The following is a 21,522-nucleotide window of genomic DNA, read 5'->3' as shown; positions in this document are numbered from 1 at the left end:
TTTCTGGCTTATTGGCATCCTCTGCCCCCCCACTGGCATCAACTCAGCCAGAACTTGTCATGTCTTGTCCTCGTGGGCTGGGATCCACCATTCATGCCCACAATCCCACCACGACCTCCAGCCAAGCAGGCCTCCACATTCACATTCCCTTGATCTACATCTCAGATTCCTTTGGCTCTGCAAGCTGGAAGTGCTTGGCCACTTGGGCACACTCGGTTGCTTCCTCTTGCCCTTGCTGGGGAGTGGGCATCTCTGAAACACTCCCTTGCCCCCTCGCCCAGTCACTGCTGGTGCCATGCCAGTCAGAGCCATCTCTTATATGCTTGCAGAGCTCCTGGCCCACACCCCGGGAAGTGAAGCACAGTTCCCTGCATGCTTGGTTCCTCCTTGACCAGCATGAGAATTTTTTATTGCCCCACCTCCCCAGACCCAAATAAGGAGGCATAGTGAGAACAGGGTTTGGGGCCCATTCAAAGGTATTCATTCATAGCTATCTTAATTTATTCTCACGATTCTGTCATTTCAGACACATCATGTCTTGGATTACACAACTTAAATTATGAAGATATCAACTATCTCCAAATTAATTTATAAATTCAGTGCAATCCCAATCAAAATTCTAGTTGTAGTTTTTTTTAGAAACTTAATATACTTATCCTAAAATGTATAAGGAAAAATAAGTTTCACAGATAGCAAAATCAATCTAGAAACAGAAGTATAAAGAGGGGGAAATTGCCCACCAGATATTGAGACTGTTTTTAATGTGGCAGTGGAGTAGAATTGAGAGTGCACTGGTAGCCCTGTGTTTACCTGTAAACTTCATCTAACATAGAGGTGGTGCCACAGATCAACAGGGGGAAGATGGATCGTTTAGTAGGTGGTGGTGGGAAAACAGGCAGTGAAAGAAAGAACGGAGAGAAATAAAGTTGGGTCTCTATCTAACCCCACATACAAAGGAGATTTCCAGTGGATTAGAGACCTAAATACAAAAGGTAAAACTATAAAGTTAAACAGGTGAAAAGCGTAACCTGGGACAGGTAAAAATTTCTTAAACCAGACTTAGAAAGTACAAACCACAAGGCAAAATGATAGATCCGATTACATCAAAATTCAGGGTTTCTGTTAACGAGCGGCACCACAGTTGAATTTAAGAGATTGGTGACAGATTGGGAGAAGAGATGTATGAGGCTTATGATGTCTAGAAGTGACAAAGGATAGACACCTAGAACACACAAAGAACTCCTGCAATTCAATTAGAAAGGAGAATACACCCAAAGAAAAATGGGTTAAATATATAAACAGGCGACTTACGAAAGAGGAAATCCAAAGGCTTTACAAGTATATGAAAGAAATTGCTCATTGGTAACCAGAGAAATGCAAATTAAAGTAATGGTGAGAGATCACCTTATATTCAAGGGGAGTAATATGCTATAAGGCTTGCAGCTACTAGCCTAGCATAGCTAGAAAGCTGGTAATGCCAAGTGCTGGCAGGGTGTGGGGACAGAGATTCCTCTTGCTGCTGGTGGGAGCACAGGTTGGAGATTTATCTGTCAGTAGCTAATCAAGTTAAGTATATGGATACCTTATAACCCAGCAATTCCCTTCATGGCCTAGGTCCTTTAGCAATTCTCACGCATGCCCATTAAAGGGACACGTAGAAGCAGGAGTCAATGAGGGTTTGTGGGGCTTGAAGTTTATATAATTGGGGAACACTATTTGAGAAAAAGAGTACAGATTATAAACATAAAAACTGGGGACAGGGCTACTGGGTGTAAATATGCAAACAGACCCATGGAGATATAGTCAGGAAGTCCCCATGCCCCTGGCATGGCAGGAATATTCAATCATACTTGTAGAGTGACAATATTTTGCAATACTTCCCAGCTTATTTCTTTTTAGAAATGCCTTTCTAGTAAGGAGAGTGCTTGGGAGAAGGGGCTCTCTGAGATTCCCTGGGGTGTGCTGGGGCTTGCTCCACCCTGCAGGCTGAGGGTCTGAGACGTGGCCCTGGACAGCATGCTGAGTTCATCTGCCCTAGTTTTTATGGAGGGACAGTGAAAGCTGGAAACACTGGAGTCCTCTGAGAAGCAAGGTACCCAGAGAACAGGAAGAAGCTAGAGGGCCTTGGCTTCCCCTAAGCGAAGCTGGCTCTAGAGGTCACTACTTAGGGGACCAGAATGTGCCACTCCAAAATACACCACTTTGGCATAAGGATTATTTTGAGCTGAAGACAACTGAGAAATAGCAGATACCGAAAAAAGCTCTCTGCCCTCTCCTATTTGCCTAAAAGCAGGCTTAGACTCCTTACCACCAGGGACTCTTATCAGTTCAGAGACAACAGGAGAGGAATTGACTTACTAAAGCAACCCTTATCTTCTATTAGTTTCCCCCATGTATTCACCTTCCCACAAGTTTGCTGCCCTTGGAAGCCTAAAACCTATTTTCTTTGTCTTGCAGCTTCTCTACAAATTTATTGATCTTTGTTAAGATGCTATATAAGCCCAAGTTCTAACCACCCCTTTGAGTTATGAATTTCTCTCGTGTGTGTGTGTGTGTGTGTGTGTGTGTGTGTGATGCACATGTTAATAAGCTCTGTTTGTTTTTCCCTTGTTAATCTGTCTTTTGTTAGTCTAGTTTGCAGGGCCCCAGCTGGAAAACCTAGGAGGGTAGAGGAAAAAACTTTCTCTTACCTACACTACACACACACAAATAAAGGGTGAGTAGGAGATGGTGCAGTTATGTGAGTAAGAATAACTGCAGAAAATAAGACTAAATGACCCAGCAGGGACCAGGCTACATTTCTGTGGCTGTGGTTGGTGTGTGTACCTGGCTTATTTGACACCCAGAACAGATACAGTTTTGTCAGTACTCACTTCAAGGGCAGACACTGCGCTGTCTTTCTAGCCTGTTCAGCCTGGGGCTTGAGAAGGTGTGTCTGGGGAGGCCCCATTGGAAGGAGTAGAATGTACACATCCCCACACTTTTATCCACCCTACAGGGGCTGCCTGAGAAAACCAAGCACCAGATTGTATCAAGGTTGGTGAGAGGGTACATGCTAGGTTTTTAGAGCCTGTTCTTAGTCTCTTCAGAAAGATTCAAGAGGATCCCACTTGTTATAGCTTGAATGTTTGTTTCCCCGCAAAATTTATGTTAACATCCTAATGGTATTAGGAGATGGGGCCTCTGATTACGAGGTGATTAGGTCATGAGGACATAGCCCTCATGAATGGGATTAGGGCCCCTTCTACCATGTGAGGACACCACAAGGAGACAGCCATCTGCAAACCAGAAGAGGGCTCCCACCAGAACCCAACCGTGCTGGCACCTTGAGCTGGGACTTCCAGCCACCAGAACTGTCAGCAGTATATTTCTGCTGATTATAAGCCACCCCGTCTATGGTACTTCGTGACAGTAGCCTGAATGGACTAAGACACCACTGCAGAAAGGAACATTCATGAAGGCGGTGCAGGGGAGCATAACTTGCCACCCCAAAACGTGTCTCTTTGGCACGTGGATTATTTCAAGCTGAAAATATGTAAGGCCCAAAAGACTCAGAAAGAACCTTTGCCCTTCCTCTTAACTGCCTAAAAGAATGTAGACAGAGGACCTGGTTCTCTAACCACATCATAGTGTAGATAACTACATTATGAGCTAGATGTGTAGACAGGAAGGAACCTAGTGATGTCTGTTTCTGATCATTCCTCTCTGTGTCCCATTGCCTCTGCCTGGCCCAGGAAACACTTGTTTACCCAACATTTGCCCTGCCATCTCCATGTGAATTGCCTTCCTCCCTTGGAATCCCGAACCACTACCCCCAATTTCCTTTTTTGTTTTTAGCTGAAGATGGGGTTTAAGGTGTCACTTCAGCCATTTTGGCAAGTTACTCAGTTTTCCTGGGCCTCCCTCATGTATGCATATCATTAAAATTCATGTGACTTTCTGTTAGTCTGTCTCATGTCAGTTTAACTCTTAGACCAGTCAGTAGAGCCTAGAAGGGTAGAGGACATTGTTTTCTCCCTGACAGCTGCCTGCAGTGGACCCAGTGGTCATCCAAGCCCTGGGGCTAGTAGGGTCTGTGATAGTGCATGTAACAGAGCACCCCTGGCCATCCTGGGTGGTGCTCAAGACAGATGGGGCACTCTTGTTGAAGGGCTGTCATGGTGTGTTGTGAGTCTGTGTCGTGTGTGTGTCTGTGTGATGTGTTGGGAGGTAGCCATAGCTGCTTCAGCTCCTGAGGTTTCACCTCAGGCTCAGAGCACAAGGTCAGACAACCAAATCCAGCTGCCACCTGCTGGTGCAACTGAAGTATCTCGTCAGGAGCTCAGCCTGCCGAGAAGGACAAGCTGAGCAGAGCTGGCCAGAGTTACCAGAGCCCAGAGAAGGGCTGGACTCTGGCTTAGGAGTTGACGGCATTAACTGGTAATATTTCACCTGGGACTTGCCTATCAGGTATGGAGAAGGCGGAAACCCCAGGAGCCAAAGTGGTAGAGAGCTATTTTGTGATCCCACTGGGGGATCCTGAATGGGTGATGGGCTGTAGGGCCAAAATGGTGCCAGGACACAGAAGAGGAATTTGGGGTCAGGTTGGCAAGGTCCTTCAATGCTTGCGGGCCCCAGAGTTTGGGCAATGAGAAGCAACAGAAGATTTTGAAAGAAAAGAAGGGGGGAATTAAATGTTTTAGAGCTATAACTCTGGAGTGGGGAAGAGGGAGAATGGGGGAGGGGAGAAGCTGATTGAAAGCAGCAAGACCTGTTATGAAGGTGTCTACAGAAGTCCCTGGGAGAGGTACCCAGGACCTGAGCTGGGGGCACAAGGATGGAAGGCCCAGATCCCCACTAAACCTGGTGTGGAAAAGATGAGAAAACAGATCAATATCATCAGTCATCAGACAGAGCCATGGGGACTATGGTGAAGCACAGACAAGCACCTCCCTGAGCAGGGAGCTCAGGAATATTGTAAAGAGATGGGGCATAAGCTGCATTCTGGAGGATGATCGGGAGTGAGCCAGGCAGGAAGGCCGAGCAGAAAGCGTTCCGGGCAGGAGGAACAGCACGTGTGAAGGCACGGAAGGCCCCAGGAGCACGGGGCCTCTGGGGAACTGCAAGGGATTTGCTGTGTGTGGCTGGCGTACGGGTGTGAGCTGTGAATGTCAGTGGGGCTGGTTCAGAAAGGGATTGCATGCACCTCACATGGCTCACTGAGGGCAAGTAGGAGTCACTGAAGGCCACAGGGTTGAAATTTGGGTCTGGAGCTGACAAGTCAGGTTATGGCAGAAGATACAGAGTGGAGGGTCATTGTAAGCAAATACCCGCTTAGAATAGCTCGAGACGAACTCCCAGATTTCTTCTCTCTGTGCTCTATTCTTTAAATTCTAGTTTATGTGGTGGCAATCAACTTACTGGTAGTTTGCCCCCAGTCTAGATAATTACTAAGTGTATAATTTTTGCCAGTTTGAAATTAACCTGTTCTGTGGAGGAAATTGCTTGCATCGAACAATCTTCAAACTTTGTTTCTATCCTGGCAGCCCCACCCCCAGAGGGTCTCAGGATATGTTGAATCTGACTGTGAACTAAGGCCCAGGTGGGCTACTGAGCCACAGGCCAAGGCTGAGGAGGGAGGTGGCTCCTGCCTTCACGAAGGGTTCTGGGAAGAGGTTCAGGGCCGTGCTGTTCCAACTTGGGTCTAGGCTGTCTCTGAGCTGCTCAGAATTCAAAGGGTCCCGCTGGGGCAAATTGTGGAAAAGCAGAAAAGTGAGAGGAATGGGAGAGTTGAGGCCTATTTCCTGCCAGTTCTGTATTATACATAGGAGTCGAAAAAGTAATTTTTTTTTTCTTTTTTTTAGCCCATAAGAAACTCAAACTCAGTGAAAGGGAAAAAACCTTGGCATTGCTTTAGCAAATTTCAAGTACACTCCACATTCCACCAGAAAGATCTAGAATGAATTTGCTAGCTTCTTCTATATTGCAAGTCGCATTCCCCAGCAGGCCAGCCTCACTTGGCAATAACACATTTAAAGAGAAACTGCGTCATCTCCGGGTTCTGCGCTCCAGGCTTGCTGAAAAGAGGAGTCAAATTAAAATAGGTTTTGAACTTTTAAAAACATTAAAATGGCGGGCTCAGTTTATACTAAAGTGTAAATGACTAATAACAATTGAAAATGTTATTTCTATGGAGATATTGGCATTTTGCCAGGCTCAACAGCCAGTGGAAGAGATGCAGCTTAAAATTTCTTGCATCTTCCAGATGGGGAAAATGTGTGCGCTTGTGTGTGAATCCCCCTAAAATTAATGTATTTATTTAATACATAGTTATTGAAGTCTATTACAGCAAAGCCTTAGTGAAATATGGGGATGGATATAAAAGTACACAGGAAAGAATTCACACAAATGGGGAAAATGTGTCCTGGAAAGTTAAGTAAGTGTCTTGCCTGAGGTTACCAAATTTACTTCTGCCAATCAATTCATAAATCACTCAAGTGTTTATTGATTATTTCAAGATGTGCCTTTCATGATACAAAGAACCAGTGAGGAATATTGAAGAAATGTTACTCAGTCTGTGGCCTGAATTTACAATCTAGTTCAGGTTGCAAAAATAATATACATGAAGCAATTAGCCAGTGAGGCAAAATAATCAGTGATTAGGTGTTAAACTGTGTGGTATTAAAAAAAAAGAGTTAGCAGAGAGGAAAATAGGCCTTAGCATGGGCATCCTCACTACCTCTGCTCACACACCACACATTGGCTTGTTTTTGCCTTTTGAGGAGGGCACATTTTTTTTTAATTCTGGAAAGTACAAAGAATAATGTAATAAACACCTGTGTTCCCATTACCCAGAATTAACAAATGTTGGCAAATTTTCACTTTTGTTTCAGACACTGTTTTATATGAAACGAAGAACATTCCTTAAAGTTGACATTCCTTGTTCCACTCCCCAGCATTGCACCTGTGGGGTTCATCAATGGGGCTTCTGTTGATTTTCAGTGCTGAGTAATGGTCCATTGTGTGACTAGAACACCTTTATTCGTTCTGCTATTGATGGCCATGTAAGTTGTTTCCATTTGTTGGCTATTGCAAATAATCCTGCTGTGAACATTCTTGTACACATCTTTTGATTGCCCAAATGCACTCGGTTCTCTTGGGTATATGTATTGGAGTGAAAATGCAGCCTCATGGTGTACGCACCTATTCAACTTTCGTAGATATTGCCAGTTTTCTAAACTAAATAGGTACATTGTCACCAATACTCAGTATTTTACTTTACCAAGTTTTAGCCTTTTAGTGGGTATATAGTAATGTCTCATTTGTACCACCGTGATGACTAATGAGGTTAAGCTCCTTTTCACATATTTTCAGTCATTTGAATTTCCTCTCCTGTGAAGTGACTGTTCAAGTGTTCTGCCCATTTTTCTATCGTGTTGTCAGTATTTACTTGCTAATTTGTAGGTCTTATAGAGCTTGGATACAAGCTCTTTGTTATACATGTCACAAGTAATTTCACCCTCTTTGTGGTTCTCTTAATGGTGTCTTTGGATGAACAGACATTCCTAATTTGGGGTGTTCAATTTGTCAGTCTTTTCCTTTATAGTTGGTGCTTTACAATTCCTGATTAAGAAATCTTTGCCTACCTCAGAGGATATAAAATTATTCTCTTATGTTATTGTCTAGAATCTTGATTGTTTTACTTTTCAAATTTATATCTACAGTCTACCTGGAATTGATTTTTAGTATGGTGTGAGACAGGGGTCGAGTTTCCATTTTTCCCATCTTATTGATCTAGCACTATGTATTGAAATGGCCATTCTTTTCCTATTCTTCAGTGCCACCTTTGTCACAATCAAGTGTTCATCCAAGTGAGCATCTGTTTCTGGATTCCCTCCTTCCTTTCCTTTGGTCTATTTGTCCTTGGGGCTTAACTTCACATTCCAGATTTGTCCCACCAAGGGCTGAGGAATCTGGAATATTTATTCCCCCACTCCTCTTACTCATTGCTTAAAGGTTGCCCCTGGGGACATTGACTCTCTAGTACTGCTATCCTGCTCTAAGGAAAGCCCTTAGGGATCACTTCCCCACTCACATGGTGGTGGTAGCAGCATATATCTCCTTGTGGTTATAGAACTGAGAGCTTTAGTCTTGGGTTGGCTGTTGGCCAGAGGCCACCCTTGCCTCTTAGAGGATGCTCATGGTTCTTCATTACTTGGGATTGCCCAACTTGGCCACTTACTTCTTCATAGGGAAAGGAAAATTCCAGTACGATGGGCACCGCAGTTCTGTGGAACATAATCACATAATCATGTACACATAATCACATATATCCTGCCAGCTTTGCTCCATTCAAGTCACAGATCCCACACTTACAGGGAGGGACATCCCACAAGAGGAAGAACACCAAGAGGCAGGAATCATGGGGCCACCTTAGGAGTCTATCTGCCACAGAAGGTATGGAAACTATCTACCAAGCTGAGGGTGACCTCCAGGGTGTGCCAAATAGATATTGGCAAGACACTTTCAGGGCCTACTCTATATCTATATCCTAAACCTTCCTGAATTTCAGAAGTATGTACAACAGGCTACTTAATATCTCTTGGACATCTAATAGGCAACTCGTCCTTAACACGTCCCAAGCCAAACTTAATTCTACTTTTTCACACCACCTGTTAACAAATAGAAAAAAACCCTTGCATTCTTCCATTTGCAAAATCCTAGGGCACTTCCCTGGTGACCCAGTCGTTAAGACTCTGTGCTTCCACTGCAGGGGGCGTGGGTTTGATCCCTGGGCGGGGAACTAGAATCCCGTATGCCGTGTGGCGTGGCCAAAAAATTAAAAAAAAAACACACACATCCTAGAGGTGTCTTTGATTTTTCTCTTTTTCTTATAAACTGTTGGTCCTGTCCTCAAGATACATCCAGAACCTGACCACTTTTTTACCACCTCTACAGCTTTCATCATGGTCCAAGCCACCATCATCTCTGGTCTTTTTCTACACTTTAACCCCTGTAGTCGGCGGCTAGAGGGATCCCGTTCCAGTGTAAGTCAGAACATGGCAGTTCTCAGGTCAAAAATCCCTCGGTGGTCACCCAAGTTTCCCAGAGTACAAGCCAAAGACCTCACATGCCTACACACTCTACTGCCCCCTCGCCTCTTCCCCACTGTCATCTTCTCTTCACTCTGCTCCAGGCACACTGGCTGCCTTGCTGTTCCTTGTTCACTCTGAGCACATTCCTACCTCAGAGGCTTTGTATTTGCTGTTCTTTCTACTAGAACACTCCTCACCCCGATAAACACAGAGACGGGGGTCTCTGCTTAAATGCTAGTGAGGCCTTCTCTTACCACGTGACATAAAACAACACCCTATCCCCCTTATTCCACTTCTGTTTCCTCCATAGCAGTTGTCACATAATGTGACATATTGTGTGTTTATTTTCTTATTTATTTATTATTTTTCACCCCCCATTAAAATGTCAGTTCCATTAGATTAAGGACTGTCTTTCTAATTCATTATCATATCCTCTAGACACAGCCTAGAACAATGTTTCACATGTAGGAGGTGCTCAATAAATAATGGTTAAAGGAGGACTTCCCTGGTGGTGCAGTGGTTAAGAATCTGCCTGCCAAGGCAGGGGACACAGGTTTGAGCCCTGTTCCAGGAAGATCCCACATGCCATGGAGCAACTAAGCCTGCGAGCCACAACTACTGAGCCTGTGTGCTGCAACTACTGAAGCCCGCGTGCCTAGAACCCATGCTCGACAACAAGAGAAGCCACCACAGTGAGAAGCCCGTTCACCACAACGAAGAGTAGCCCCTGCTTGCCACAACTAGAGAAAGCCCACGCACAGCAAAGAAGATCCAATGCAGTCAAAAATAAATAAATAACTAAATAAATTTATTTAAAATAATAATAATAATAATGGTTAAAGGAACGAATGCTGGGACCTTAGAGGTCATCTGGTCTGGTCTCAATTCAGAGAAGGGACCAGGCTGCTACATGTTTAGTGAGTGATAGAGCTGGGACAAGAACCCAGGTCTCTTTTTCATTGCTCTTCTTATTCTATGACTTTTTACTCACCCATGGAAGCTCAATACTGATAACTGATAATTAAGAAAAATAATAGGGAATAGTACCGAACGTGTTCCTGAACATTTTGCCAAATAAAACTATGCTGTTCTTTTAATCTACTAACTTATTGTCCAAAGCAAATGTCAACAGTGAGTGGAAGGGGGTGAGGCATGAGTCATTATAACTGATAAAGCAGCAGGTTACTGATCAAGTGAGTCATTGTCCTACCCCAGAGAACAATGGTCTGAGTTGTCTGCAAAGGTAAATGACTCTGGTAAAGAACTTGGTTTACTCCTTCGATGAACAGGTGACGGAAGGATCTGCTCAATGGCCCCTTTCACTGTGTTTTTATCTGAGCAGTGACTCCATGAGCTGCTATTAATAAGCTCAGTGTACACCACACAAAACCCAGAAAGGGAATCCCTCCTCTACGAAGTGGCTTGGGCTCCTTTTGCAGGGAGGATGCCTGTGGGGATGCCCCCCACCCATCTACCTCCAGTCCCTTCCTCTGTCCCATCTCTCACCATCCTTTCTAGCAAAGTCTGCTTTGCTAAGACAATTTAATTAAGCTAAAACAACTTCCTAGGTCCCCAGGTCATTTCTTTCTCCACCTTGTCTTCATGTGCCTTTCTTCCTCTGTACTCTATTCAAATACATTTTCTGTAATGGCTAAACATGGAACTGGGATGTAAACTCAAAAAAAAAGAATGCTACTATTTTATTTGCAAATTTCCATAATTTCTCCAGCAATATGATGGATGAGAGTAGTGGAAGGGTTTCAGATGTCAAATCTGCAGATAGGATGTGTCAGAAAGTTATCTCTTTGGTAATTTAAAATAATTCATTATAAACACTGTGATGCACATATGTGTAAATTAACTCTAATTTTCACTCTAGGAGTTATGGATAGCACGTGAAGGAAACTAATCAGGAAATCACCATCCAGAAGTGGTTATGTAAGCATTCTCACTATTGTTATAAAATTCTATTCCAGAGGGTATGTCAACTAGCCTAGGTGGTGTAAAAAAGACTTTTTCATTGGCTAAATGAAGAGTGTTCAAGCTTTGAGGTTGGATAGAAGACTGATAGGTCCCGCCCACCTTACATGGAAAGAGCATACCTTTCCAGCGAGCCCACGAGCCTTGCACATTGGGGCAGTGCTCCAGGTCCAGAAATCCAGCTGACCCTGCCTCCTTCCACTACCGGGGGGGCTCTGCTGCCTGATTTCTCCAGAAGCCCAGCTGAGCGGCTGTCAGAATATTGGGATGTCTGCTCCTTCTCACATAAGGTGCATGTTAGTATCTGAGTGTGTGGCCTTGACCAAGATTAAAGGAAGGATACGATGATGGGTTTTGTGCCTGCTTGCTAACGAAGATTTTTTTTAAATATGTTTAAATATGTATCCCTTCATTTGTAAAGTAAATTTTTTAAAAATTGAGATAGAATTGACATTATATTAGTTTCAGGTGTGCAACATAGTGATTCGATATTTGTATATTAATGAGGGTTTGTATGTGTGGCAGAAATTGGCCTAAGAATGACTTTCACCATGATGACCTGCTTGGGGGTGAGATGGTGGGGGAAAGGGATACAGAGGCTCCACCCTCTTCTAACCCCTAACCTAATTTTATTTCTGATCTACCTACCACCAACATTTTTATCTAAACAATGGTAGGTAGATCAGAAATAAAATTAGGTCAATGTGAATAATTTCCTTCCTGGCAGGTTATGTAATTTTGCATACATGGTATTTTCCATCTTTGAAGTCAACATGTAATTATGTTTGTTTTATACCAACTCATCTGCACCCAAATGTTTCAAACTGAAAAAGAGAAAAAGCCGCCTGTACCTACCACTCCCTCCATGCACTTACCAGGCCAGAAGAGAGAATTGCTGGGACACACCAGCACTGGACTCTTTTGGGGAGTGTGCTTGCGGGAAGGCCCACCCCTCAATACTATAATGGCAAAGATAATATCTGTGTTTTCTAATCATCTGTCAGTAAAAATGTATCACTCAGTCTGTAAGGACACCACCTTCCTCAGTCTGTAATTAAGGATGCCCTCTGACATCTGGCCCTTGAAGACCTGACCTCTCCTGAAGGGTCATCACTTGTCTTCTGTGAATCACCCTTCATCAGCCCAAACCATGTGTGTAGGAGGATGCCTCAGCCACTCTACTCAGGGTGTGTGGGGGGGGTGTGCCTTGGTGGAACATTTTCTGTGATGATGCTACAGTTGAAGATTCATCTCATTATCTTCCTTCTGTAGCTCCATCCTGGTCTCAGGTACCAATGCCCTCTATGCCAAAAATCACATTTGAAAATAATATTTTGATCCTTTGTCCTGAACTCCCCAGGCTGACTTATCATTTACCATTGAGAGAACTTTTTTGTCATTTAAAAAAATGTTTTCTGATAGAAGTATTGAATGTATTAAATGACAATATATTACAGAATGGAACATGCCTTGCCCCAATTACATATTTTATAAGTAACTGATAATTATGGATAGTGGGTGGCCACTTGGTAGAGAATTTAAAATCTTTTTAAAAAGAAAAACTATAGAATCAGCCATTTTTTGTCTTTAATTTCTTGGTCTTTTATTTTTATCATTATTATTCACTTATTATTAATCACTATTTTTTTTACCTTCTTGTTTTCATGCATTGACTCAACCTAGTTTATGTCTAAATTTCTGGTGAAGTGCCACATTATTTCACACCAGCTTTCTGGTTCATTTTATTTTAGGTGCTAGGGAAGACACTGAAAAGTAGAGACCAAAGGAATCTTGGCAATCACTCAATTCAATCCCCTCACTCCAAAGGTGAAGAAACCAGTGTCAAAAAAACTGACACAGCTTATCCAAGGTTGCACAGCTGGTTTGTGGCAAAGATGGATTTAGAACCTAAATCTCATGACTACTGGGCCAGGGCTCCTTCCCTCAAATGATACCGCTCCCAATTTCCCTGTCCATTCCATATTTTAAAATTCTGACTCTTCTCCTTTGAGTGAATTTAGACCTTTAAAAAATTTTTGTGTCAAGATGGAATTTTCCTCATCCGTACCTCTTGCCTTTTCTCTTTTCATACCTTTTGGGATCTTTGGGAGAAATTAAAAGAAGATTTTTTTTTTTTTTTTTTTTTTTTTTTTGCAGTACACGGGCCTCTCACTGCTGTGGCCTCTCCCATTGCGGAGCACAGGCTCTGGACGTGCAGGCTCAGCAGCCATGACTCACGGGCCCAGCCGCTCCGCGGCACGTGGGATCCTCCCCGACCGGGGCACGAACCCGTGTCCCCCGCATCGGCAGGCGGACTCCCAACCACTGCGCCACCAGGGAAGCCCCTAAAAGAAGATTTTAAAAAAATTTGCTACACCTAAAAAAAGTCAGGGGAGGGAGATAGCCAACTTAAGCAAGACTTTCTTGTCTTGTAAATGCTGCAGTTTGAAGAATCTGAAAGACACAAAGGTATTTATTTATTTATTTAAATTGAAGTACACTTGATTTACAATGTTGTGTTAATTTCTGCTATAGAGCAAAGTGATTCAGCAGTACATATATATACATCTTTTTTAATGTTCTTTTCCATTATGGTTTATCATAAGTTATTGAATGTATTTCTCTGTGCTATATTCAACTATATTGAATATAGTTCTCTGTGCTAGGACCTTGTTGTTTATCCATTCTATATATAAAAGCTTACAGCTGCTCACCCCGATCTCCCACTCCATCCCTCCTCCAACCCCCTCTCCCTTGGCAACCACCAGTCTGTTCTCTATGTCCATGATTCTGTCTCTGTTGAAAGAAACAAAGGTTTTTAAGATCAGCTAAGGCTCCCTGGTTGGAAACCAGGACACTTAGGTAGAATCTTGAGAACAGGCAGAGAATAATAACAGACCAAGGGGATGCTAGGCGTGTGGTTATGGAAAAGAAGCTAGAAAGCGAGAAGGGAATTGGCTTCCCATCCATGGAGGACCCTGTGTGGATTGATAGGAGAGATTTGGCAGCATCCTTTAGACTCCATGTGATTGGGTGATTGGCTAATGGTCTTTTTGGTAGTAGGCTCTATGTGTACAGCTATGAATCCAATTTAAGAGTTACCTTGAAAGTTTAGGCATATTGGTAAGTTTGGGTTTTAATACTACTACTCTGCTATTTGGAACCCTGTACCACTGCAGCTAATCTGGGCTTTCCTAAGATCGCTCTTATTATCGCTATGTCAAGCTGTCCCATAGGGCACTTGCTTAAGGAGGGTGCACAAGACTATACAGGATGCGTAACTAGAGTGATGCTTGGGGCACTTCTTTTTTTTTTTTTCTCAATCCACCCTTACCTGCTGACTTCTAGACCATTTCACCTTATATGAGCATAATGTAGTATAAAGGTTGTAGCCTTCGGCATTGGACAGATCCAAATTCTAATCTCTACTTATTAATTCCTAGTTGAGGACAAAGTTTCTTTAACTACCCAAATCTCAATTTTTGCATTTCTAAAATGACAGTATAGATATATACTCTGTAGGGTTGTTGTGAGAATTAAATAATATGGGTAACTGTATGGTCAGGCCACTCAAGATGGCTGTTCTCTTGCTCTTTACACATCCCCTGCTGGACCAGTCCCTGCTTCACCTATACCCTACTCACAGGACTATCCAATCCTCTTAATCATAGGGCTTAATCAGTAACTACCTATGCGCTTGCCCCCTGCCCCAGCTACTGGTTTTCCTGGTACATGATAAGCCAACCCGACAACAGTTTCCCGTATAAATGGTAGCCTCCTTCTCCCCTGAGTGGCGAAGGTTCCTGACTGCAGCCATACATGGTAGAGTATTGCTCCAGGACTTTGCTTCAGACTTATAAGATTCCCTATCCAATAAATGGTTGATGTTTCTATCTCTGGGCTCTTTCTTGGGTCTTGCAGCTGGGCAATTACATGGCTTGCAGGCCTGCAGGGTGCAACCAAACAGTAACACACTGAGACAGTGCTTGGCACACAATTGTTGATAAATGGTGACTTTTATTTTCCTGGCACTACTGAGGAGAGGAGGGAGGGAGATGAATGTGGGGGTAGGGAAGGGGCAGGAATTTCTTTATCTTTTGAAAGGGGGAAGGTTGGGAGATGGTAGGGATGCCTGGTAGGAATAATGAGTTGGCAAGGAGAAGGATGGATGGAGAGAGGAAAAGCAGGATAGGAAAAAAGAACGATAGGGTGGAGAAAACAGACGAGCCCCAGAAGGAAGGGCAAAAAATGTCCATGAGCAGGTACAGAAGGTGTTTTCATAGCCCCTTTCTACTGAAAGTGTCCTTGGACTGGCAGCATTGACCTCACCCAGGAATTTGTTAGAAATGCAGAGTTTCAGGCCCCTCCCCAGACCTTCTGAGTCAGAATTCACATTTTGATAAGATCTCAGGTGATTCCTATGTCCACTAATCTGTTGACGTTGTTTTCCTCTGCTGGGGGTTAAACAGATTCAAATCAACAGGAAGGCCCCTGGGGCTTTGTGTGATCTCTGAATTTACCATGAAATTGTCCCAATTAAACAGGTGGGGTCCAAGATCCAGGATGTGTCACTCCCCTTGGCACTCTGATCTGGACAGAGGTGCCCCAAGCCAGAGTCAGGCTGGAGGCTCTGAGGGATTCTTAGAATTACTTATCTGGATCCAAAGTAACAGGCGGAGGAAGTAAGGCGCGGTTAACATTCTTTCTCTACGGAGGAAACAGGAAGAGAGTTAGGACTGTCCTTTAGACATGTCTGGTCACCCAGGGAGGCACCCTGCCTGACGTGCATGCTGCCACATGTCCCTTCAGCTCCTGCTGCCCTTTCTTGCCCCTGAACAATGGAAGCATTTTTGTCTGTGCCCTGCATGGAGGGTCTTCATCACAGGTGCATGGGAAAGAACACTAGACTCATGCCCTCGGGCAACCACTTCCCTGTTCCCTGTTCCCTGACATATAATAAAACCTTAATATTGTGATGTGAGATGCCCAGGGTTTCCCAGTGCAGTGGGGACTGGAACTGTGGACTTCTGGAGACTGTTCTACTGGATTGCACCCCTAAGTCAGCAGCCAGGCTGGTGGTGAAAATGAGAGAAGTTGCTGGATATAAAAAAAAAGAAAGTGTTGGGTCTGGGGTCAACAGGAGAGCACTTTACGCATCAAAACAGTGGTGGCCTCCACTCAGACCTGCCAGCTGTCAGGGCCAGAGTGGCCAGATGATCTTTTTTTTTTTTAAACCTTGTTTTTTAAAGTAATTTATGGCTGTGTTGGGTCTTCATTGCTGTGCACAGGCTTTCTCTAGTTGCGGCGAGTAGGGGCTGCTCTTTGTTGTGGTGCGCGGGCTTCTCATTGCGGTGGCTTCTCTTGTTGCAGAGCACGGCCTCTAGGCGTGCAGGCCTCAGTAGTTGTGGCACGTGGGCTCAGTTGTTGTGGCACGCGGGCTCAGCAGCCGCAGCTCGCGGGCTCTAGGGTGCAGGCTCAGTAGCTGTGGTGCACGTGCCCAGTTGCTCTGCAACACATGGGATCCTCCTGGACCAGGGCTCGAACCTGTGTCCCCTTCACTGGCAGGTGGATTCCCAACCACTGCACCACCAGGGAAGTCCCCCAGATGATCTTTATTCCAAGAAAAGCTAGAAGTCCAGACTTTCATGTTAAATTTTCTGATTTTAAAGGCTGACAGTGAATTCATTTTTAAAACGCTGTTGCTCATACAAAACACATTTGAGGGCTGGATGCAGGCACAAGCTGCCAGTGTGTGATGTCCTTCCTAAGTCTCGTAAGAGAGGAGAATTGAAATTTTAACCAGACTAGAAATAGGCAATGGTCTTGCATTGCTGTTTGCCCCAGTGTGGTAGGCCCTGGCGATGCCTACCTGATGAGGATGAAGATGCTGATTTACCTTTCCAGATGGACACAGTTTGAATGAAATATGGCTGTCACACCCTTTTCATTGCAACTAAACCAAAAATACAAAACATTCAATAAGTCACATATAATGGGATGAGGAGAGCCTATCATAATTAGTTGATTAATCATTGTCAGCCTCTTGTCGTGTGCTGATACATGAGTAACATATGTTCGGAGTATTGATTGCATCCAAGCTAGAATTCCTTTGAGGCTGTCACCTGAAGGACACTGTGACCACAGAGGTCCACCTCAAGTTACTACCTTTTGCAAAGTGATAATGGGGTGCACAGCCAGGTGTAATTTAAGCACATCTTCCTACAGGCAGTTGGGGATTATGTCTGCACTGCTGTAGCTATATTGCTTTCAGCTTTCATGGGAATCTTTATTGAAACAGAAACCTAATTCCATTTAGGTTAATAATGTGCCCACTCAATCTTCCTTTTCAGAACTAGCCTGATCTTTAAACTTTCTGAGGGGAGACTGGCAGTGATTCCTCATTTCTGGATAAACAACAAGGTGGGGACAGAGATTGCTTCTGCCATCTGTGGGATTCTCATCACTTGGGACTCATAAACCACCATGTCCTAAGACGTGAAGAGCTCACACAGAAAAATACCATGCCATCTAAAAGAGGCCAGCAGCCAGAGAGAAAAAGCAAAATACATTCCCAGCAAGATGAAGCTGTGAGAGACGTGTCTGAGTCGGGGAGGGACAGGGATATGAGCTTCCATGACAAAGTAGCAACTGCTGGTGGGTGGAAAGAGAGGGAGAAAAAAATAAAATTCCAAAAGTCTAAGGGAGGAAAATGGAAAGTACAATGATTCTAAACCTCTCATCTTATTGGAGCGAGGGGGAATCAGAAGAGAGCTGAAGCATCTCTGTGGGGAAATGATGCAAATTGGTGAGGAAAATAATATCTTGTTCTCAGAAAAATATATATATAAATTTTTAAAAAATCTATATAAGAAGGAGTTAGGCTCCCAGGTCACCTCTCTTGCCTCACCCAGGATGAGTGGCCCTCCAATGCCTCCTGGCCAAAGACTCTCCAAGAGGCTGAACCAGAGGGATTCTGGACTAAAGGCCACCAGGCACACCGAGGCAAGGAAACCACACTGAACATGGGGACTAGGTGGAAGATGAGTTACAGAAAGGTGGGGTCCCTGGGCCCTGGTCTTCTTCTGTGCCGCACCTCTCAGACACTAGTAGCCGTGCTTATCCCTCTCAGAAGGGAACTGGAGGTTTCCCCTTGGAGGACCTGACCAGCTCCGGGGAGAAGACCTAAAGATATTGATAGTTAGAAACCCTCAATGAAACAGTGCTGCAGGGAAGCCCACCAGTCAACAGATTCCACCCACACACTGAACTCCTAAACTGCCATCTAGTACAGCATTCTTTTTTTAAAAAATTGAAGTATAATTGATTTACAACATTTCAGGTGTACAGCAAAGTGATTCAGTTATACACACACACACACACACACATATATACATATTATATATTCTTTTCCATTATAGGTTACTGATATTCAAGATATTGAATACAGTCCTTGTGCTATACTGTAAGTACTTGTTGTTTATTTATTTTATATACAGTAGAGTATATCTGTTAATCCCCAATTTTTAATTTATCCCTCCTCCGCTTTCCCCTTTGGTAACCATAAGTTTGTTTTTTATGTCTGTAGTACATCACTCTTAAATATGAGCAAATAATCAAGGATCACCAGATATGTGAGAAAAATCTAACATGAAAGGCAGAGACCAGAAAGAAAGATAAAAAAATTTGGAAAAAAAGGAAAAAGTATAGGCAACAGAAGAAAACTTAAAAAGTCCTCAGTATCTCCTGGAGAGAAAAGATATTGTATTCAAGAAACAAAAGAAGCAATTAAAAAGTAACATTTAGGGGCTTCCCTGGTGGCGCAGTGGTTGAGAGTCCACCTGCCGATGCAGGGGACACGGGTTCGTGCCCCGGTCCGGGAAGATCCCACATGCTGCAAAGCAGCTGGGCCCGTGAGCCATGGCTGCTGAGCCTGCGCGTCCGGAGCCTGTGCTCCGCAATGGGAGAGGCCACAACAGTGAGAGGCCCGCGTACCGTGAAAAAAATAAAAAAAAAAAAGTAACATTTAGAGAACAATTAATATATATATATATTTATTTATTGAAGTCAAGTTGATTTACAATGTTGTGCTAATTTCTGCTGTACTGCAAAGTGGTTCAGTTATACATATATATACATTCTTTTTTTAAATATTCTTTTCCATCATAGGATATGGAATATACCTCTCTGAGCTATACAGTAGGACCTTGTTGTTTATCCATTCCATATATAATAGTTTACATCTACTAACCCCAACCTCCCACTCCATCCTTCCCCCAAACCCCTCCCGCTTGGCAACAAGAAGTCTGTTCTAATATATATATATATATATTTTTTAGAGATATATTTTTAATTGGAGATTAAAAATAGGATAGCAGAAAGGAAAAATTCAAGAGAAGAATTAGATGAAGTATTGTCAATTTTAGCAAACAGAAATACAGGACTCTCAGTTTAATCTGAATTTCAGAAAACAACAAATTTTTTTAGTATAAATATGTCCCAGGCAATACTTCATTTGTCTGAAATTAATATTTACCTAAGTATCCTATATTTTATCTAGTAACCCTAGTTGTAAGACAAATTTGATGAAATCTCCAAGAAAATATAACCAGAGAGAGAGAGAGGCATAATAAAATTCAAAGATCATTTGAGGAAGTCCAATATTTGAATGATAAGGAGTTCTAGAAAAATAGAACAGAGAAAACAGACAAAAAATTATCAAGGAAGTTTCCCAGAACTGATTAAGAGAGTCTACCAGAGCCAAGCACAAGGATAAAAAAATCTCTGACAAAACACATCATTATGGGACTTCCCTATTGGCACAGTGGTTAAGAATCCACCTGCCAATGCAGGGGACACAGTTTTGAGCCCTGGTCCGGGAGGATCCCACATGCTGCGGATCAACTAAGCCCGTGCGCCACAACTACTGAGCCTGCACTCTAGAGCCCACAAGCTACAACTATGGAGCCCATGTGCCTAGAGCTCATGCTGCACAACAAAGAGAAGCCACCGCAATGAGAAGCCCATGCACTGCAATGAAGAGTAGCCCCCGCTTGCCGCAACTAGAGAAAGCCTGCTCTCAGCAACGAAGACCCAATGCAGCCAAAAATAAATAAATAAATAAATAAATAAAAATTTAAAAAATCATTATGAAGTTGCATAGCACTAAGGACAAAACAGTGAAAGATCAAGCCACATACAGAGGATTAGGAATGAGAATGGCAAAAATTTTCTACAGAAAACAAGGGAGCAATGCCTTCTGAATTCTCAGAGAAAATTTATTTCTGGTCTAGAATTCATTACCCCAGCTAAACAGACCATCAGATCTGAAGGCAGAATAAAAAATTTTTTCTGGAGTCTTTCAAAAAACTTAACTTATATGTACCCTTTCTCAGAAAGCTGTTGGAGGATGTGCTCCATCACAATGTGAGAGTTAACCAAGAAAGAAGATAAGGACCGCAGGAGAGAGAGTCAGGCAATCCCTAAAATGATAAAAGATGGAGATTTTAGGAAGATAACTGAATAGATATATATATATTCTTTTTCAGATTCTTTTCCATTATAGGTTATTACAAGATATTGAATATAGTTCCCTGTGCTATAGAGTAGGTCCTTGTTGTGTATCTATTTTATATATAATAGTCTGTACCTGCTAATCCCAAACTCCTAATTTATCCCTCCCCCTCCCCTTTTTCCCTTTGGTAACCATAAATTTTTTCTATGTCTGTGAGTCTATTTTTGTTTTGTAAATAAGTTCATTTGTATCATTTTTTTTAGATTCCACATATAAGTGATATCATATTATATTTGTCTTTCTGTGTCTGACTTACTTCACTTATATGATAATCTCTAGGTCTGTCCATGTTGCTGCAAATGGCATTATGTCATTCTTTTTTATGGCTGAATACTACTCCATTGTAAATATATACACCACATCTTTGTTATATATTCATCTGTTGATGGACATTTTGGTCCTAAAAGTATTTTAAAATAAAATTTAGCAGACATTCCTAATAAGGTAAATTAGAAACAGAAGAAAAATGATAAAATTTATAAAAACGATAAAACATACTAAAGACTACAAAAAATAAGAACAAATATTATCCTAAATGGCAAAAGGAGAATGGTAGGAGATTTGGTCTTGAGAGGTAGCAACTCCTACATCATAAAGAACTTTTTTGTGCCTGTGAAATTAAGAATGTTAAGCTATTTCTTTCCTAGAGTCCCCAAAATGTGAAGGACCACCTGTATTAGAAGCACTTGTTTTAGGGTCCCAGGAGTCTACATTTCAAACAAGAGACCCAGGTAAGTCTGTTCTGGATTACCTTTTTTTTTAATACTTCTTTTTTTTTTTTTTTGCTTTAAAAAAAAGTTTTATTGAGATATTTTACATAGCATAGAATTTACCCATTTAAATGTACAATACAATGAATTTTAGTATATTTACAAAGTTATACAATCATCTACCAGA

Source organism: Mesoplodon bidens, assembly GCF_964165515.1.
Source record: "Mesoplodon bidens genome assembly, chromosome: 12".
NCBI classification, from domain to species: Eukaryota; Metazoa; Chordata; class Mammalia; order Artiodactyla; family Ziphiidae; genus Mesoplodon; species Mesoplodon bidens.
Note: the sequence above shows the minus strand (reverse complement) of the source record.